General features: G+C 36.2%; 1 pseudogene; it reads left to right on the top strand.

Annotated features, from left to right (window-relative positions):
• Nucleotides 1-3,446: 3,446 nt before the first annotated feature.
• Nucleotides 3,447-17,389, top strand: LOC122125268 (annotated as a pseudogene).
• Nucleotides 17,390-21,954: the final 4,565 nt, after the last annotated feature.

Raw genomic sequence — 21,954 nt, 5'->3', positions numbered from 1 at the left:
AATCTGTCCTAAGTTACTTTCTTGGAAGCTGACTTCATATATTTATCCTTCAGCAAGTGATGGTTCATGTGCTTTTCTGGTGGCCATAGGTGGCAACCTGTACACATTTGATAGCCATTGGCTATCATGTCTACTATACATAAAACTGATGAGCAAAAAGTGAGTAGAAGTAAAGTTACAAATGGGAGATCAGAGAAATACTGAAGCTGAACCTATCCAGAACATCACTGAGCTGTACTTGGAAAGTAAAAATACTATTGCTGAATAAAGAAGTGTTTAGTCATGAAGCGATTTTTTTTCTCTTTTTGCACTCTACTTGAGCTGAAGTGGCTCTTTTACTTTTCAAGAATAGTGTATGATAACTCACTTTGGCATTCTCTCCACGAGAGCAAAGATTCAGTTGCAATATCAAACTGGTTGCGTATTGCTCTTCTGTGAAAAGCATACCCGGACCAATCTATTTCAAAGGACAATACTCCAGGCATAACATGTGATGCAAATGGAATGTGACAATTTGATTTTCAAGTAGCACTTCATGGGAAAGCTTGGTTAAGCAAGAGCAGCAGGTCACAGTCAGCCCTTGTAAATGTACTGTATCAAACCGACTTAAAGTATCACAGACTAAAGTTAACATTCTAACTTCTTAGAAAAATAGATCATATCTCAATGACTGAAAAAAATGTCTTGTTCTCAACAACTATTCAGCCCTCAGACTTAATTCTCTGTCCTTTACTTGAGTGTGGTTTGATATTCCTCACACAAGTTGAGGAAAGTCCTTATGTCATGGTTTTAAAGTCTAATTCTTATTTTTAATTTTGCCAGTCCTGGCTCTTGGGCTCTGGGCCTGGGGGCTGTCCTTAAGCTCCTTTTGCTCAAGGCTAATGCTCTTCCATTGGAAATAAAAGTCTGAGGGACTTAACCTGCCTGGGATGGCTTCCAACATTGGTCCTCAGATCTCAGCCTCCTGAATAGTTAGTATTTGTGCTTAGCTCTCAAAGTCTATTTACAAGAATTATGGCAGGTGAGTTAGCCTGCTCTGTTGGGAAGTGGATTCAGTGTCTGGTAGGAGCCGGGTCTCTGCTTCCAAAATAGCATCAAGCAGTTCTTTCAGCTCCTTTACACTGGCACCAATCCTACCAGAAGCATCACGTCATTGTGACTTCCCAGAAGGCCGAGCCTCCTACTTCTATCAGGTTCTGACTGATCGATTTCAGGATATACTAATATTCAGACGGGAGACACAGGTTTCTCCCTCTCTTCTGTATTACAATTCTGAGGTGTGTGTTTCCTGACATAGCTAAGACCAAGAGGATAAGAAGAATTAAGTAGGTATAATCAGAGACCTTCAGACACTGTTTTAGATAGTAGGAAGATAATAGTCAGAAAAGCAATCCCAGAGATTTTTTTCTGGAACAAGCTCTGTACCAGAGCTAAGCATGATCTGTTTTCTAATATTCCTCCTCAAGACCACCCCTCTTCTATTCCCCTAAATGTCATCCTACCTATATCACTAGCTGTCACCAAGGAAAATCTCTCACAGCAAATGCTGATTCTTTTGTCTTCAAAACAAAAACACTGTCATCTAGAACAATCAGAATATGTACATTTTCTTTATCACAGATGAGAATCAAACATCTGGTTAAGATCACAATCATTTATACTTGGAACATTCCACTATGAAAACTATCTCTTCAGTCTGTCACTTATCCTTGACTGTGTCATATACCTCCTTAAATGTTTTTTTTTAACTTCTTTGGGACTTCAGTTTTAAATTCTAGTTAAGTTCCCTCCTGTTCATTCTTAGCTGAATTAAAGTTTTCATCTAACCTACCTCCATTACCAGCCATTTCTCAAACATTTTGTCCTCAGAACACTTACATACTTTTAAAAACTATTGAGAACCATGATGTTTATGTATGTTACAGCTATACTGATTCTTATATTAAAATTTAAAATGGAGACATTATTTTAAAATACCAATGTTTATATGCTGGCAGAATATGTTTGCAAAACTATTATTTCAAATAAAAACACATGTAGAATATAATCATTTATATTTCTGCCAATCTCTTTAGTGGCTAGCTTAGAAGTACTGGATTCTCATTTCTGCTTCTGAAACCAGGCTGCAATGTGTTCTTGAAATGTAGTTGCAATTCAATTCCTAAAGAAAATTTGTCCTGAAGTAACTGTAAGTATGAGAGTGGGAAGAGTATTTAATTGTCTTTTTTAGTCCAGGTTTGGATTTCCTACAATATTTGTACTGTTTTTCAAACCTATGTTCCATCCTTCTTTCTTTTATCTTTCTTGTTTTTCTGAACTTCTTTTTTTATTGTAAAGATGATATACAGAGGAGTTACAGTTATATAGTGAACTAATGAGTACATTTCATTTTGAACAGTATCAACTCTCCCCTCATTTTCTCTCCATTTATCCCCTCCCTAATTCTTCCCTCCCCAACACATTGTACAGTTTATTTTCAACATAGTGTCTAGTGAGTATCACTGATAGATTGGTTCACCCTTCATACTTTACCACTATTTCTGTGCTTCTATTTACACTCCCCGAACAGATAAACTTACAAAGAAGACAAAAAGTACAGAACTCAAAAGAAGTGACAAAAGGGGAAAAACATAAAACAACACAAAAAATCACAAAAAGTAAAATAAAACTTTTCTTGTTTCCATTTATTGGTATTCATTTTGATAAGCATCGTTTTATGTGATTATGTGCACATAGCTATTGGGCCTTTGTGATCCTCTCCTAAGATCATACTTCTTTGGTCTCATGATGTGAATGTTTGGAATCTTGTTTACTTTTTCATATCCAAGTGAAAACTAGCACTGCCACTGTGGAAATTAGTATGGATGTTCTTCAAAAAAAAAAATACAGACCTATCCTGTGATCATACCATTTATCTGTTAACATTTTTTCCTAGTCATTTATCTGAACCTTTTCATCACATGATACAGCACAATCCAAAATAGTCAAGCTACAGAAATAGTCCACATTCCCTGTAGTAGCTGAATAGATTTTAAAAAAATTCTTCCCCAAAAGAATATATGGACATGCTAAATACACATAGACACAATGGGATTGTATGTAACCATCAGGTATACTGAAAATATGTGTCTTGCAAGTAAATGGATGAATCTGGAAAATATACTGAGCAAAGTAAACCTGATTCACGAAGACTAGGGTACCTCTCCTCTCTCATGTGTTGTCTTAAATTCAAAATACAACCTCCCATGTAAACATAAACAGGTGCATTTATGACAAAGTTGGCTAAAGTACATGATGTAAAACTCCATGAAGTAAGCCTTTTGAATATTCAACAGGAAGTTTAACAAAATGAATATTAAGAAGGTAAAAAATGTTTGGATGTGGTGGGTTCTTGTAGAAGGGGAGTAAGTGAATGAAAAGGGGAAGGAGGTACAAATACAGTTAGAATGACCAATGTACATCTAGGAGAAAGGAAGTGGGAAATGCAAAATGATTCGGAGAGGAAGCAGATGAGGATGGAGTACAATGATGGAAGGGTGACTGTCAAAGAAGTGACAGGTACATACATGGACATGTTAAACTATAACTCCCTTGTACAACTATTTGAAGTTTAAATTTTTTTTAAAAAAGAAAGATAGTAATGAAAAAGCTGTCCAGGTAGGAGCTGGGAAGGTGGCTCAGTGGTCGAGTGCTTGCGTCACACACATAAGGCCTTGTGTTTGATTCCTCAGCACCACAAAGCAGAAAAAAGCTGAAAGTGGCAATGTAGCTCAAGTGGTAGGACGTTAGCCTTGAGCTGAAGAGCTGAGGGACAGTGCCCAGGCCCAGAGTTCAGCCCCCATGACCGACAAAAAAAAAAAAAGGCTGTCTGGGAGAAAGAGTAATTTTTTAAAAAAATGTTCTAACAAAGGAGTGAAGAAAATCTTCTTGCAATTTATTAAATTCATGTTACTCCAAATTTTAAATTTTACTGGATAGGATACTTGAGAATAGTGTGAATAAAGAGTTGAACTTCTTGATATAAATTACACAACTCTCTGCAAAAGAATGTCCTAATGACAATCAACCATAACCAAGGGTTAAAAACATTATTTTCTGTTTATGACCTTTTTTCCTATGAAAAACTGAAAATGCTTTTTAAAATAATCCATTTTCTTCTCATGATAACCTTTTCACATCAGAACAAACTCTTTTCTTCCTTTAAAAAAGCTAAACAATGCTAAGCGTCTCAGATGACTAATGACACTTAAAAGATGGTATCGAAAGTTCATGTATCCTGCTTGTGGGGCAGAGTGCACTAGCCCTCGAGCTTAGTGGATAAAACTAGGCTCCGTGATAAAAACTATTCAGAAGATATCATTTGAACACTTTGCTATGTGGAACTGAAGATACGAATGGGGGGCTTTTTTTTCTCCTTCATATAGATTGTGGTTCTGAGCTACAAGTTCTCTCAACTTGTCTGATATAATACCAAGGAGACTGGTGCCCAGGAAAAGAATTGCTCCAGGTCAAAAGAAATGGATAATGATTTCCTAAGAGTATATCAAGAGATGGATGATGTGAAAAGGAATTTCAGGCAGGCAAAGGAAATGGATAGAAACAAATGTCCCAGGCTTTACTGGTCTTCTACGCTCTCTTTTGGAGCTGCCAGAGGGAATAGCTTCATAATCCTATTGACCATGGAACAGTTAAAGTTGCTATTAAAATTTGCTGAATTAACACTCTGGATGCTTTTGGACAAATAGTAAAAGTTCAAGCCTAAAGCTTAGCTGACTTGATAATACCTTCTTTTCCTCCTTTTAACTTGATATCACATCATTTATCATCATTCCAAATACATTATTTAAAGTACCAGTGAATGTGACTTTCAAGAACTGGAGAAATATTAAACCAGCCCAGCTCTGTTTTCCTTTTTTGAGACAACCTCTCATAGCAGAATTAGCCTTTCCATTTTCCTATTGCCTAACTCAGCTTAACTTCAAAGTATAAATTTGAGCTCACTGTACTTTTACTTTTGAAAAGGCCTGTGGCCACTAGGTGAAAAAAGTTACATCAACATAGAACTTTAATTTTTTTGAAAAATCTTTTATTCCTTTATGATGTTAACACATTAACTTCTCATACTAATTGATTATTTCTACTTCAATTACTTCTACTAATTTAACATTCTCACACCTGCTTTGCATAACTGAGTAACTTGGATATTCAGTGTATTTGATTTCCCTCACAATTCAAATGTCTTGTTTAAATTATCTTGGCCTATTTCCAATTTAAAAAATCACTTTTACTCTACCTCCTTCCCCTTTATCATCCAGCCACCTCTATCCACCTTCCTTCTGTTGAAACTCAAAAAACAGTTACTCAAAATAGTATGGTGTGGTGTTCTGAATTCTTTGAATTAAAGGAGATTCAAGGTTTCTCACACATCTCCCTTCCCCACTCCCAATTCCTACTTGAAGCACCCTCAAAGAAGAAAATATTTAAGCATCAATGATTTGATGGTTAAACACTACTATATTTGTGCACCTGTGCTCTTGCTAAACTGTCCATTCTCATTGTGTTTCATAGACCAAAATGATCAAATCCTTGGGAGTTGAAAAGAAAATTCTTTTGTCCTAATCCTTCCTCCCTCCCTCCCTTCCTTCCTTCCTTCCTTCTTTCTTTCCTTCCTTCCTTCCTTCCTTCCTTCCTTCCTTCCTTCCTTCCTTCCTTCCTTCCTTCCTTCTCTTTTTCCTTCCTTCCTTCTTTCCTTCCTCCTTCTCTCCTTCCTCCCTCCCTCCCTTCTTTTCTGCCTCACTGCTTTTCTTTTTTTATTTCAAAAATTGTAAGGAAAATTCACCGATTAATGCAATTATTACCATTTCCCATCCACTGTGCCAAACCCATGAGGACATATCTTTTTTAATTTTCACAACTATATGCTAGTAGTAATCATCATAGTCCTCTCCCCATTTTATAGATATTGAAGTCCAAAAAGGTCATGTGAATTTGGCTGAGTTAATAAATCATGGCTGGAATCCGGCAACATTATATTTTCTTGTGGAATAAGATTCTTAATAATTTTATTATTGTTTATCCATTATTCTCCTATTATTCCCCAGAGTTTCCTTTGAAAAGAAAGAATAATGATCTTCAACAATATAAACTCAAATAATTAAGGTGTATTTCAAATGTCAGATGCTTCCCTTAATAGTATTTGTATAACTATTATCTGTAGATAAATCCAATGCCATGTCTTTGTACTTACCATCTCACAGAATGGAATTGACCAGTTGTTTTTTCAAGTCGTTGCACTTGATAGATTTTTTTCAGGTGGTACTCTATCATGTGATCCATACCTCCAGCCCAGATTTTTGCTAGTTTTTTGGTTGTTTTGTTTGTTTTTGGTTTTGCTGGTTATTTTTGGAGATTCAATCTTGAGTATTTTTCTGCCTGGGCTAGATTTACATTTTGATCCTGATCCTCAGCCTCCTGAGTAGCTAGGATTATGGGCAGGAGTCATTGCTGAGTTTTCCTGATTTATATCCATTCTATTAAACTGCTCTTTCAAACCTTGCAAAGTTTTCTTATTCACCACTCCTTTAAAGTTCGTGACATTTTTCTCACCTACTTCCTATATGAGTATACACTCTCTTCTGTGATTTCTCAGGTTGTTCTTTCCAGAGTACTAATTAAGTTAGTCTGTTATCACACTGTTTCCTTTCCATTGATCTTTCTAATTGTCTGCCTTTGGAGCCTTTTCCCATCTGCTCTATTCTTCAGGAAGCACAGATCAAACAGATTTCAAAAGTAATTTCAGATATGAAGGCTTTGCTTGGGAAAATTATTTGGGAACTACTATAAAGGATGGTTTGCAAAATGGTAAATCTGCAAGTAAGGCGTCTCTTGTAATCTGTATATAAGAGGAAATAGGATCTTCTTATAGTAAAAGTAGGCTATAACAAAATATAGACAAATTTGAGTTAAGACCTAACTCTCACCTCTTGGATGCTCTGTAACCATGAACAAATCAATGAGAGATTTTAAACCTTAGTCTATTAACCTTTGATACAGCAATAGGTTCAACCTGATAGTAAAGCTATTCTTTGAATTCCTGTTGATAACAAAATATTCCTTGAAATACTTCTGTACTTCTATGTCATAAATTATGATATTTTTATTTTTATTTAGAAAAACTTAACTTCTGTGAAAAGATAGGCTTTGGGCAATACAAGCATATTACTTGTTAACAGGGGTGTGTGTGAGATTCTAAGGTTAGAAACTTAGAAAGAATGGCTAATATCTGGTAAAAAGAAAATTAGGGGCACAGGAAGACAGAGAATTAGTGTGATGGAACTCATGTAGCATTGGCCAGGGGTTATGTCGTTTTCCTTTGTTATTTGTAATATACACTTCCCATGGGTTTGCTCTAGGATGTTTTCAAATAGTGTAGAGAATTCCTGCTGATTATTGACTCTGCCTTACAATACTTCTATTTTGTCATTGTTTTCTAAAGCTTAGTAACAAGTGTACATTTTTAAAACATGTTCACTCTCCAAGAAGGCATTGATTCTTATTATACTGTGACTTAATCCACAGATACTTCCTACAAGGACTGCTGTTCACTGCTCAGGCTCAAGTCCATAGCCATTTATCCTTTCTAAATTATTCTTGCCCAAAGGAGAGACTTTGTCAATATAGTGTGGATGAAGCCATACATTATAATAATTACTACACTAGTAGGTTTGTATTCCTCCCTATCACTACCAATATTTTCTAGCTTAGAATAATTTATCCTTGTCAAATTTCTGTAACATATTTCATATATTATGTAGATTAATGTAGCCATTGCACTGTAAGATTTTAATACCACAATGGCTCCTGCTTTTCCTTGTACAATGCTGCCCTTCTTTTCATATCTTTCACATTGTAATCTGCGTGTTCTGTATTCTCTTTTATCTTTCAAGCATCAGGTGTTCCATTTTACCCATGTTTTTATTTGACACAATGAAGCTTTTTTTCAGAATTTTGATGAGCATAAATTAGTTATACTAGGAGTTTCATTTTGACATGCCCATATCTGCATACAATGTGTGCTGATCAGACACACCCGCTCGGTCCTCTCATCTCCCCTCCCCTGTCCTCAACCAATCTCAATACTCTTTATTCTTCCATTTTCCCACTTGCACATTAAGTGTTTTGAGAATATTCACTGTCCTTCTTATGTCTATTCACCCTTGCCCATCCTACTAGTATATACTCAGTACTGAGCAGAATGTGTCTCACATTCCTGTCAATTACTTCTTGAAGTATATATTAATTGCTGAAAAGAGTTTCATATGGTATTTTTTCTCTTTCTCTCTCTCTGTCTCTCTCTCTCTCTCTTGCACACACACACACACACACACACACACACACACACACACACTAGTTTCATCAAGTTGACCACCTTGTTTACTCTTATTTTCTTAATCACTCCTGTACAGGATTATTCAACAGCTTTCAGTGAATTTGATTTATCTATCTTCTTTCAAAGATGCAATGTATTTTGGTATTGTTCTCCTTCTAACATTCTCTTTTCTTCTCGCCCCCCAAAGGCTCCAAACAGTTCAATGATTACAAGCATATTCTCTCTCAGTATATATACATACGTATGTATCTTTCAGGTCTAGCTTCAGTATATTAGAGAAAATATTTGTCTTTCTGAGTCTGTCTTACTTCAGTTAATCTGATGGTCTCTAGATCCATCCATTTTCCTACAAGCCACATAATTATATTCCTCTTAAGGACTAAATGATACTCCACATAACACAAATAATAATATAACATTAAAAATACATTCAACAGTTGTAAGGCACCTGGGTTGTTACCATAACTGTGCTATTGTAAAGAGTATTGCTATTAATATGGATGTCCAAGTGCTTCTATGTATCCTGACTTACATTCCTTCTGATACATGCCCAAGTTGGGGTCCCTGGATCATGTGGTATTTGTTGTTGTTGTTGCTGTTGGTCGTGGGGCTTGAACTGTGGGGAAGAGTGTTGTCCTTGTGCTCTTCAGATGAAGCTGAACACTCTACAGCACCATTTCCAGTTTTCTGGAAGAGTCTTATAGACTTTCCTGTCTGGGCTGGCTTTGAACCAGGATCCTCAGATCTCAGCCTCCTGAGTATCTAGGATTATAGGCCTGAGCTACCAGCTCCCTGCCACGTGATATTTTTATTCTTAGCTTTTGGAGGGTCTTCCATACTAGTTAGGGGTTGCATTAGTTCACCTTCCCACAAACAGTGCATAACAGTTCTTTTATCTTGAATCTTTGCCTGCATCTGTTGTTTGTGTTCATTTCTAGTGCTTTTATTTTTTAATTAATTCACATATTTTTGCTGTTGATTGCGTTCTTGATGATGATCATTCTGACTGGAGGGAAAATAAGTTTCAATGTTGTTTTGATTTGCTTTTCTTTCACGGGTGCCATGAATGTTTCCTTAATTTTTCAGAGACTTTATCATTTGTTTTGAAGTATGTTCTGTTTGACTTTTCTGGGTCCTGCATGGTGCAATTGGCCTACATAATTAACAATAATACCTTAGATTTTCCTTGTATGTTTTAAGACTTTTATTACTCTTAACTAAGGATCTTATCTATAAATTTTAAAAACAGTTTTATGCAATAATTTATTAAAATTATTTTCCTATAGTTAATAGATTTTGGAGAAGTTAAATTTAATCTTAAAGTCAAGGTGTCAATTTAAACATAATCATGGAGCATTGTTATATTTCTATCTTCTTTACTAACATCCTGGCTATACTAACAAAGATATTGCAAATATTGGTGCTATTCTGATCACTTCAAAACCATGCATTAAGAAACATAGGTCCCATGATTTCCCTTATTTTCAATAACTAGTATATGTCTGAGACAAGCAGAAAAGGTCAGATAAGTTGATGTTAGGCGAAATGAACCCCAAGATAAGGACTTGAATGGTTTTTCGTCCTTGCTATTGTTTCTAACATATTTATAAGATGATTTCTTTGTTGCTTTGTATGTCTCTCGCTCACAGTACAACCCCTGCTTTCATTGTATTTGATGTTGGTATAATTTGTGGAGGAGAAGGGGAAAAACAAATCATTTAAATAGGGATACATGTGGACCAGTTGCAACAATGAGATGTACAAGTCATTATGTAGAAAAATGAACTTTACAACTTTGGCAGGGAGCGGGGTGGGGGGGTGGTGGAGGAGATGGGAAGAGATGGTAAGGGGAAACAAAGGAGGAGGCATTACCTTGTCCATGTAATTGTAACCCCTCTGTATGGTATTTTCACAATTAAAACAAAACAAAACATTAAAAAACACGCATTAGTCCAAACCTGTATTAACAAAATCTGAATTAAAAATAATTTCTGACTAGGAGTATTGAAGTTTCTGATAATATGGTTATAACCTTATGTTAGAACAAAATTTAAACTACCATCTTCATTTGTAAGCTGGAAGAAACATCTTTCTAGAAATATAGACATATAAATAAAAAGGAGCACTGTTGTCCATTGTTAAAATGAAAGTTGTGCATAATACATTTAAAAAATCCTAGAGAGAAAAAAACAAATTATTTTCTTTTCCTTCATTCTTCCAAGTTTAAAATATAATATAATATATAATGTATAATATATAACATAATGTATATAATATAATATAATATATAAGGATAAAGATATAATATATCTAAGGATCATGGTTCAAAGCCAGTCTGGGCAGAAAAGTCCCCATGAGACTCTTATGACCAATAAACTACTCAAAAAAGCTGGAAATGGCATTTACCTCAAATAGTAGAATGCTAGCCTTGAGCACAAAGAGGCTCAAGAAATCACCCAGGCCTTGAGTTCAAGCTGCAGGAGCAGAATATATCTCTGTCATTCTGTCTGTCTGTCTGTCTGTCTGTCTGTCTGTCTGTCTGTCTTTCTATCTATCTATCTATCTATCTATCTATCTATCTATCTATCTATCTATCTATCTATCTCTATATAATCTCTCTATATATCTAGATATCTACATATGTATTTCTTACAAACACATGATGTGTTATAGCACTGTTATAACTTATAGAGGCTAATGAATCTGATCAAGGCAAATTTCATGTATATAAGACATGCCGAAATGAAACCTTCTGTACATTAACTGAAAAAAATATAAAGCAATATAAATCCCTATGAGTATCTCAGATCCTCAAATATTAAGTCATAGCTAATAATATATAACAATTATTATATAGTATCCTGAATATATAAATTGTTAACTTCTTTAATCCTCACAATAACGCTCTGAGGAAAATCTTTTATGGCTTCCATTTTTCAAATGAGGAAACTAAAGCTTATAGAGGCTCACTCACTTTTCAAAGTGAGGTGGCTGATTCAGTATTTTAAATCAGCTAATTTGCCCCCCAAAATCAACAATAGTAACATATATCTCATATCAAGAAACCGTACAGAGGGCTTACATGAGCAAGGTAATGAGTACATTTCTTATCAAGCATTGTTGCCTCCTCCTTTGTTTCCCCTTCCCATCCCTTCCCATCTCCTTCCCCCACTCCTAGATCCCCTGGCCCCCTTCCCCCCATCTCCACTCTCCACCCTGCGCCAAAGTTGTAAAGTTCGTTTTTCAACATAAGGTCTTGTACATCTCATTGTTGCAATGGGTCCACCTGTATCCCTATTTAAACTATTTGTTTTTTCCCTTCCCTTCCCCAAATTATACCAACATCAAATACAGTGAAAACAGGGGTTATACCGTGGGGGAGAGACATACAAAGCAACAAAGAAATCATCTTATAAATACGTTAGAAACGATAGCAAGAAAGAAAAACCATTTGAGTCTAAGAAACTTTTATAACTCACATCCAACTCAACTTTTTTTTTAATGTATTGTGTGAAGTTATTTCATTTGTCCTTCATTTCCTGTCACTTTGGTTCATCCCTTGTTGTCACTGTTGTTTATTTTGGTACCCTGTGTCTTGCATATACATTTATATACACGGAAGGGAAGTAGAATAATGAAAGGGTGAGACAAAGCACAAAGGGTGGATCAATACAACAGCCATAGTCACAAGACAATATGTTGGAAATGAACTTTAGAACTTGAGTAGATGGGAGTCAGGCAAGAAGAAAGGTGGAAGCAAAATGAGGGAGGGGTATCAATGTTTGACAGGAAATATACTAATCTTTTTTGTAAAACCATAGCCAGATTTGAAAAATAGACACAATTAGGGCTCTTGTGAATTGTCTTCGTTTACTAGAAACATACTAGAAATACTAAATACTAGAAAGTGTTTATGTTGGATGAATTTGTTCTGCAATCTATCCTTGTACAAACAATATTAAACAACCAAAACTTCTAAAAAATGTATTGATTAGTTATGTGCATAACTGTAACTCCTCTTTATGTCACCTTTACCATGAAATAAAATTAAAATTTTTCAAAAAGCCAATTTTGATAGTTTCAGCTAGTTTAGTCTACTTACACTACTTTATCACCTGTTTTTTTGTTTTTTTTTTGTCGGTTGTGGGGCTTGAACTCTAGGCTTGGGTGCTGTCCCTGTGCTCTTCAGCTCAAGGTGGACACTCTACCACTTAAGCCACAGCACCACTTCTGGTTTTCTAGGGGTTTATTGGAGATAAGAGTCTCATGGAGTTGCCTGCTCTGGCTGGCTTTGAACTGTGATCCTCAGATCTCAGCCTACTGAGTAGCTAGGATTACAGGTGTGAGCCACCAGGGCCCGGCTACCTTATCACCTTAATGGATTAAAATGTGACTTTGCAATTCACTTTAAAGTCATTTTATTTCCTGTTTGGAGATACCTTTTTGTAAGATAGATTTGCCTTCCATAAGACTTGGAAAAAATTATATTAAGTGAAATAAGCCAGGCCAAAAGAAACATAGTTCCCATGGTTTCCCTTATTTGCAATAACTAGTATATATCTAGGACATGCAGAAAAAGCTATATACATATGACCACACAAGATGATACTAAGCAAAATGAACCCCAAGATAGGGACACAAGTGGTTTTGTCTTTCGTGCTGTTGTTTTTAATGTATTTAAAATGTAACATGTGATTTTGTTTCTTTGTATGTTCTCCATGGTATAAACCCTGTTTTCACTGTATTTGATTCCGGTACTCTGCATCTTATATATACATTTTTCTAATTTGGGGAGGGGAAAAGAAATAGCAAAATGCTGAAATAAGGATACAGGTTGATCCATTGTAACAATGAGATATACAAGACACTATGTGCAAATGAACTTTACAACTTTGGCTTGGGGTGGGAAGGGGGTGTTGTGGAGGTGGGGCGGGAAGGGATGGTAGGGGAAAAACAAAGGAGCAGGTAACAATGCTCGGTAGGAAATGTGCTCATTACCTTACTCATGTAACTGTAACCCCTCTGTACAGTATTTTTACAATAAAAATATATACAAAAAGAGAGAACGAGTCCTCAGACGGAAGCACACCTTGGGAAGGCAGGACAGCTGGGCAACTACCCAAACAGTAAGTGGGGACGGCAGCGAAGATGAAGATAAGAAGATGAATGAAAAGGAAGCAGAGTTTTCATATGTTCAGTTAAGCAGAAAGAGATTCTTTCTACGCATAAGGCTTGTAATATAGGGTAAGTGAGCATCATTGACTGAATTAGGGTCCATTTAAGTGAACTGTGCTACAAAAATTCAGGGAGTTGAGATAATCCGTTTTGAAAGCTACTTTTAAAATGATTCCCAAAGAAAAATTTTAAAGCTGAGAAGCAAACATACGGCATAATATCTAGGTCATTATGATCTTCTATTGAAACCATAGTACATGTTTTCAGACATTAAGTCTTTTCCCCCTTAACAAAAAGAATAAATCCAAGAAGGCATTTGTAGCCTGACAGTCTTCCAGTGATAATAGCTAGCACTTACCTCTAACCAGAAAACAACCAGACTAAAAGAGACTGAACTGTTTCTCTCCTATTTCTAAAAGACTCCCATTCAAATTTAATTTGTTAATTTGTACACACACACACACACACACACACACACACACACACACACTGGGGAAATTTTATTAATCATTCTTAAGTTAATATATGACTATAGTAAAAACTTTTCTAAAAGGAACCTGATTTTAGTAGCATATCTACTTATCTTGCCAAGATAAGTGATGATTCTAGCTCCTTAGAAAGCTGAGATCTGAGGATTTTGGTTCAAAGCCAACCAGAGCAGGAAAGTCCATGAGACTCTTCAACTCCAATCAATGACACACACACACACACACACACACACACACACACACACACACACACACACACACAAAGCCAGAAATAGTGCACTGGCTCAAATGGTAAAGTGCCATCTAAGGACAGCACTCAGGCCCTGAGTTCAAGCCCCTATACTAGCACAAAACAACAACAAAAGGGCATTGAATTCAGTTGCTTTTCTGTGGCTCTTGATTGTGACTCTCACAGTGAGGGAAACTGTTCATTTTGTTGTTGTTGCTGCTGAGGGGTTGGGAAAGTGCTGGATCTTTGCTTCTCCCAGCAGCAACCTCCAGATCTGGGATTTCTTCCCACATAATTCTTACATCTGAATGGGCTGTCCATTTGAAGGGTGTTCAATACTCAATCATAAGTGTGACAGAAACTTGGTGAGCAGGAAGCATATGTAGTCAGTGGGATCAGCATGTTTGTCTTCCAGAGACCTTTCATTTTGAAGATACACTACCACCTTCTTACTGAAAGCACTCAGCGCTGCTCCTGTTGAAGCTTGCTGAGGATTTCAGTGGGTTTGCTTCAATCCAAAGCTTCTTTTATTTTTGTGAGGATTTCAGGACACCTTGTCAGCAGGAATATCCACACTAGAATTTACAGAAAGAAAGAACCTTTTATTTTTATTTTTTATTGTCTTGGAGTGATTATACAAACTCATTTCACTTGAACCTGTGAATGTATGAGGACTATGCATCTTGATCAGTGCCACCCTGTCCATTCGCATTCTCTCTAACCTCAGCTAGCCCCATTGGTCCCCTTATGTTTTTGTTTACAGGAGTCAAGTCTCTGGCTTGGACACAAAAGTCTCCACTCCCTCTCTGGTGTCTGTCTGGCCTCTCATTTGAATGTAATTTTCCCAAGCGGAGCAGCATATTGTGCTAATTCTAAGGGGTTCTGACTGCTGAGCATTCTGGTGAGTGAGCTAGCACTTACGTACCAATTCTACATGAAGGATGATGTTACTGCAGAGATATCACTCATGGTGAGAGTGGAATGATCTGACACAAGGTTCTGTCATTGGTGCCACAGGGTTGGGTCCATGTGGGTGTTCAATGAATGGAATGAACATGGATAGAAGTGATTGGATTAACCATACCACTCCAGTACCAAAGCTGTCATCTGTTAGCCTTTATACAAATTTAAGCAAGCAAGACCTCCTAGGATGACCTGGTGGAGAAAGTTGTAGAAATTTTCAATCCAGGCAAACAAGTGACCACCTTCTTTATTGATCAGGTAGGATTGTACTGAATATCTCAGGCTGGCCTTAAGCTTTCTGACCTACTTCATCTTTCAAGCACTAGGGTTAAAGGCAAATGACTACCACACATTACTTATTAGTACAATACCTCTGAGTTTAAGTGTTTTTTAATTTTTAAATTATATCGGCTGATGTATTGCTGAGTTGTAGGTTTATTTCTATAAGATAGCCCAGGCTGGCCTCAAACTTGAACTCTGTTTGTGTCAGCCTCTCCAGATATGTGCTGTGTCCCACTCCTTTTCCAATTCCTGCAGTCTACCTCAAACATCTCCACTCCAATAACAATGGGGGATATTCATCAGTCTGAAATCTTTATGTCAGCAAATCAATGAAGAGTCATGTTTCCAGAGATAATTGTTACTGTAAGGCAAGAGAATATTGGGGAAGAACTAGCCAGATTTCTCATATTTTGGTGGACCTTTGACCTACTTTTCAGGAAAGCCAAGAAAAGTATAACCCTTCTGATGCTGTATTTTTCATCCAGGATGGATGCACCAATAAATAGATTTGAGTCCTTCATCTTCTGTTCCTTTTCCCTAAAATTTCCAAGCAGATAACTGGGACATTTGACTTCCTACGTCAGGAAAAAGTTTATATAAAAGAAAGAGGAATAGTTCATAGTCAATATAGAAGAATAGTTTATAGTTTTTATTGTTTGTTTTTAATGGTTCTGAGCAATTTGAGGGATTTATGCCAGAGCACAAATCAGGGAGACTTGTGCTTTTGAGCACAGTGACTACAGGGAGGGCCACAGATGAGTATACAGAGACAAGACTTTAGTTATGGGTCTTCAAGCCTGTTAACCTCTAAGAGGCACAGAGTCATCAGAGCTGAGTGACAGAACAGCCGATCTGGAATATGGACATATCTGTTGAGGTAGACCTGTGAAGTGTCTCCATTTCAGAAAGTACAAGCTCTGGCTGAGTTCCCTCAAGCCCATGAAATGTTGAGGAGCCAGCATTGGAAAGGTATCAATAATAACAGCTTGAATTTTCTACTAAAGATTTTAGACTGGCTGGACACTGGTGGCTCATGTCTGTAATCCTAGCTACTCAGGAGGCTGAAATCTGAGGATAACAGCCAGCCTGGACAAGAAATTCTGTGAGACTCTTCACATCAGTTAACCACCCAAAAGCCAGAAGTGGACCTATGGCTCAAGAGTAGTACATTTTTGTTACTTGAGTAACAAAAGCTCAGGGACAGCACCTGGCCCCTGAGTTCAAGCCCCAGGACAAGCACATGCATGCATACACACACATGCACACTTATATATATACACACAAATTTAGAATGGGATTTTGTGAATAGATTAGTTATGTTCAAGTACACAGTATTTTTAGCACATAGATTGAGATACTCCTTAAAATTCACTATTTGGATTCTCCAAATTATATAAGCCTTTTAAGTATATATTCCTGCCAAAAACCCCTTCTATGTTATCCTGTTGTCTCCTCTTCCATTTTCACATGATGGAAACTGCCCTTAGGTCTAGACTTTGCCCTACCCCCTTTTGGGATCTTTGTTGGAAGGTAATTTGGCTTTGGTAAACCTTATTTATTATAAAAATGTGAACTACAAATACTGATCCCATCTACCTCCCAAAGTTGTTGTGAGCATCAAAAGAATCAAGTCTGGAAAAAACACTACAAAATACTTAACACAGAATACAAATACAACCTATTTCATAGAAAATTGTACATGTTAAAGTTAATTGACTTTGGCTTTTCCCATCTGCCATTTATAAAGTATGGCATCTTTCTCGGCTCTCCTGAAAGGTAGATCCACCAAAATATGATTAATTCTTTCCCAATATTCTTTTACCTTAGAATGAAAATATCTTTGAAGACATGAATCTTCATTGATTTCCTGGCATAAAGATTCCAGACTGACGAATATCCTTCATGATAGCATTCTGAACAAGGTTAAGATAAAATCTCAGTGTGGTTTTGATTTGAATTTCTTTTATGGCTAAGGACGTTAAACGTTTTTTCATATATTTATTGACCATCTTGTACTTCTTTTGAGAACTGGCTGTTCAAATCCTTTGCCCATTTATTCTTTTTTTTCTTCATTTTTTAGTTCTTTTTCTGATATTAGTCTCTTGTTAGATGAATAGCTAGAAAGGATTTTTTTCTCCCCATTCTACAGGTTGTCTCTTCACTCTGGTAATTGTTTTCTTTGTGTGTAAAAGCTATTTAACTCAATGCTATTCCATTTGCAAGTTCTTATCATTAGTTCCTGAGTTATTGGAATCCTATTAAGAAAGTCATTGCTTTTGCCTATGTTGTCATGTATATCTATTCTTAGTGTTTGAGGAAATGCTCTAAATTCAATTAGGTGAGCTCTTTTTTTCCCCCACTCAGTTTTAGAAAGAAGTACTGAGTAGTCCTGAAGACTACATATATCTATGCATGTATCTCACAGAAACTTTCTCTTTTGTGTCACTTAGAAGGAGTCAAATTTCCCTCCTAGAATGTAAAGAGCTGACTTTTCCCCCAAGAAGCAAGGTAATCCAATTTTCTTTTTTTTGTACTCATCAAATTTTTGAATATTATTCTATATAGACATGATTTTAGAATATTTCTTCAATCAAAATTGTTTTCATTTTCATTTTTTAATATAAAAGCAAATTAAGCAGATCTCCTAACTTAAAAAAAGAATGAATTGGTTTCCTGTTATTTGAAGTTTTGTTAGAAAAATTCAACTTAAATCAGATATTAATAACTGTTGCATTTGGTTGAAATGAAAGCAGAGGCGACAGATGATCTTAGTGAATAAGGCCAACAGGGGAGCTCATCCCTATAATCCCAACTATTCAGAAGGCTGAGATTTGAGGATGGTAGTTCAAAGCCAGCCCAGGAAGGGCAGTCCACGAGAATTGTATCTTCAATTAACCACAAAAAGACAGAAATAGAGCTGTGAACCAAGTGGTAGAACACTAGCCTTGAGCACAGAAGCTCAAGGATAGCATGCAAGCCCCAAGACAGGTACCTCCCCTCAATAAAAAATATATAAAATAAAATAAAATTAATAAAAAGCCACAAATTATTTTACTGTCAGCATCAAAAGTGTGTGAGAGTGCTTTAGCAGTGTAATCAAAGAAACACAATATGGTTCCCCAAGCGTACACCATCCTGAGATATTCTCTGTGGCAGGCAGGATATCATCTAAGTAGACCTATTGCTGGAGACACTGTACTGGGGACACTTGGTTTAGGAGCCCCACAAAGGATCCATCTAAGATCCCAATCAATTACCTGTCTAAGGGATAGCTAAGAATGATGCTCCAAGTCACCCCTACCAGCTGAAGCCCTAGATGATCTCAATTCCAGCTGACATCTGTCACAGATCCTGTTAAGAACCGACTAGCCAATTTGAATCTGCCTTTACCAGATTCCCAACTACAAAGTCATGATCAAAATAAAATAAAGAGCCTTGATATTTAGGGTGATTTTGATATAACAATATCAACTAGAACAGTGACCCCCAAATTCATTTACTTAGGTCTTAGTTAATTGGTAAGACAAACACACAATTTTCAGACAATCAAAGTCCTTATTCCTTTTATTTGAGCATTCATTAACCTGTGAGTGATCCACTTTCTCATTTTAATGTTGCAGTTCTTTTTTTTATTGCTATTAAATATAAAGATTATTATGCAAATAAGAGCACATGTAAAGATCTTTCTCCAAAAGGAACACATGTAAATCATAATCATTATTTTAGACTTATATAAGTTAAGACTATAATGTTAATATCCTATAATAGAGATTGTATATTATTTTTATAAACCCAGTTTTCAAAGAAATAGTTAAAGCATTTTCTTGTTTTTCATAACAGTATTTATTGCTAGATTGAGGGAAAAGGTGGAAAGAATACCAATTCTAGTCAAAGTGAATAAAAGCATATGCCTATTGAAAGTTTCATTTTCTTTCCTATTCTTATTGTGATATTACTCTGCATGATGTATTGTAGATTTAGGGGTGATTTGTATTCATCATAAAAATTTCCCTCAATATTATTAAAGCCTTTTGTGGAATGGTTAGGACTGTCTGAAAGTCATTTATCATTCAGGATTTATGATAAAAATCATTCTTTGGCAGCTTCTAGACACTCAGTCATATTTATACTTCTGGAAAGCAACACAGTGAAAGATCATTTAGGAAGTGACCTTGATGCTTTCGTATTGTGCTATTGTGGTAAATATCATTATTGCCAGAATTTTTTAACATCAATCCTATCAAGAATCAAGTGCTAAAGTATCTTAACTAAGGCTATATTTCTACTCTTTATTTTTGACAGCTTTTCTTGAATTGTAAATGAGCTGCTTCTTGCAAGCATGGTCCTTGATGTGGCATTGGAGTGTACTTTTACACCACTGGCGTTTACTGAGGTCTTTTAAGAGATGAAGGTTACATTCTTCAGACTTTATTCCTGGGAATTATATGCATATCCAGTTTTATTTCTTTTTCTGTACAAGAGGGAGACTTACTGTACAAAGAAACTAGACTGCTCCTTGAATAATACTCAGTGGTTTGAAAGGCTGCTCAGAAAAGGCAATTGTGCTTCCCTGACCAGAAAGTTATTTACCATTTTGGGGAGTCATAGATTATATAAAACCAAGAGTAAGATAGGACCTGAGTTCTAATGGTCCCAGTGATGCCATTCTAACATTCTGGTTGGTGTTGAATAGCTCAGAAATTCTAGTACTTTTTCTTAAAGTAGTAAGGAATTTTTTCTTTTTTTGGCCAGAGAACTTTAAGGCAATATCAACCTTTATTTTTGACGAGAGCTTATTTAAGCATTATGGATTTCAAAGCCAGATCTTCAGTAAAAAGTCTTCAGATTATAAAAAATACCTTGTAAAAACAAATCTTCCGTGATTCTGTGAAAATTAAAAAATCATGTAGCATTTCACCTCCCTCCAAAGTTTCATGACATTCTGTCTTCGCAGCTCATGAGTTTCATCCCTCTTTACTTCTTTCAACTCTGGTTAGTACTACTCCGTTGTAACTAGTCTTTCACTGTCAACATTGTCCCTAGATTTTAAACAGGTTATTCCCAGTACTTAAAAAGCTTTTCCTTGTCCCTTAGCAAATCTTATCAGAAAGAGAAGAGAACACACCCAAATTAATAAACTCAGAGATGAGAATGGAAACATCACCACGGAAACAACCAAGATTCAGAACATTATAAGGGAATACTTCTCAAAACTTTATGCTAATAAGTTCGAGAACTTGACAGAAATGGACCTCTTCCTAGCAAATATTGACATGCCAAAACTAAACCAAGATGAGGCAAACTATCTTAACAGGCCCATATCAAGCATTGAAATAGAAACAGCAATAAGAGACCTCCCAGCTAAGAAAAGTCCAGGACCAGATGGTTTTACAGCGGAATTTTACAAGGCCTTCAAAGCAGAGCTCACACCAATTCTCCTCCAACTCTTCAATGAAATTGAAAGAGAAAGCTCACTACCGAACACATTCTATGAAGCCATCATAACCCTCATCCCAAAACCAGGCAGGGACTCATCAAAGAAAGAGAACTATAGACCCATTTCTTTGATGAACATTGATGCAAAACTTCTCAACAAAATTTTGGCCAACCGACTTCAACAATTCATCCAAAAAATCATACACCACGATCAAACAGGATTCATTTCAGGGATGCAAAGCTGGTTCAATATACGCAAATCAATTAATATTATTCATCACATCAACAGGAGCAAGAATAAGAACCACATGGTTATCTCAATAGACGCAGAAAAAGCATTCGACAAGATCCAACACCCCTTTATGATGAAGGTTTTGGAAAAATTAGGAATCCATGGAACATTCCTCAATACAATAAAGTCTGTATATGACAAACCTACAGCCAGCATTATACTCAATGGTGAAAAACTAAAGCCATTTCCTCTTAACTCAGGAACAAGACAAGGATGCCCACTCTCTCCACTCCTCTTCAATCTAGTATTAGAATGCCTAGCTACAGCAATAAGACAAGATGCAGACATAAAGGGGATCCAAATAGGGAAAGAAGAAATAAAACTCTCCCTCTTTGCAGATGACATGATCTTGTATTTAAAGAATCCCATAGACTCCACTCCCAAATTACTCAAGCTGATTCAAAACTTTGGCAAAGTAGCAGGTTATAAAATTAACCCCCCAAAATCAATGGCTTTCCTGTATGCCAACAATGAGAAAAGCGTGGCTGAAATTAGGAAAGCAACTCCATTTGTAATAGCCCCACAAAAAATAAAATACCTCGGAATTAACTTAACTAAAGAAGTGAAGGACCTCTATGATGAAAACTTTAAAATCTTGAAAAAGGAAATCAACACAGAACTTAAAAAATGGCAAAACCTCCCATGCTCCTGGATTGGAAAGATTAACATCGTGAAAATGGCAATACTTCCCAAGGCTATC

This window comes from Dipodomys spectabilis, unplaced genomic scaffold, assembly GCF_019054845.1.
Source record: "Dipodomys spectabilis isolate Male_0828 unplaced genomic scaffold, ASM1905484v1 ptg000009l, whole genome shotgun sequence".
NCBI classification, from domain to species: Eukaryota; Metazoa; Chordata; class Mammalia; order Rodentia; family Heteromyidae; genus Dipodomys; species Dipodomys spectabilis.
This window is presented reverse-complemented; position numbering and strand designations above follow the sequence as displayed.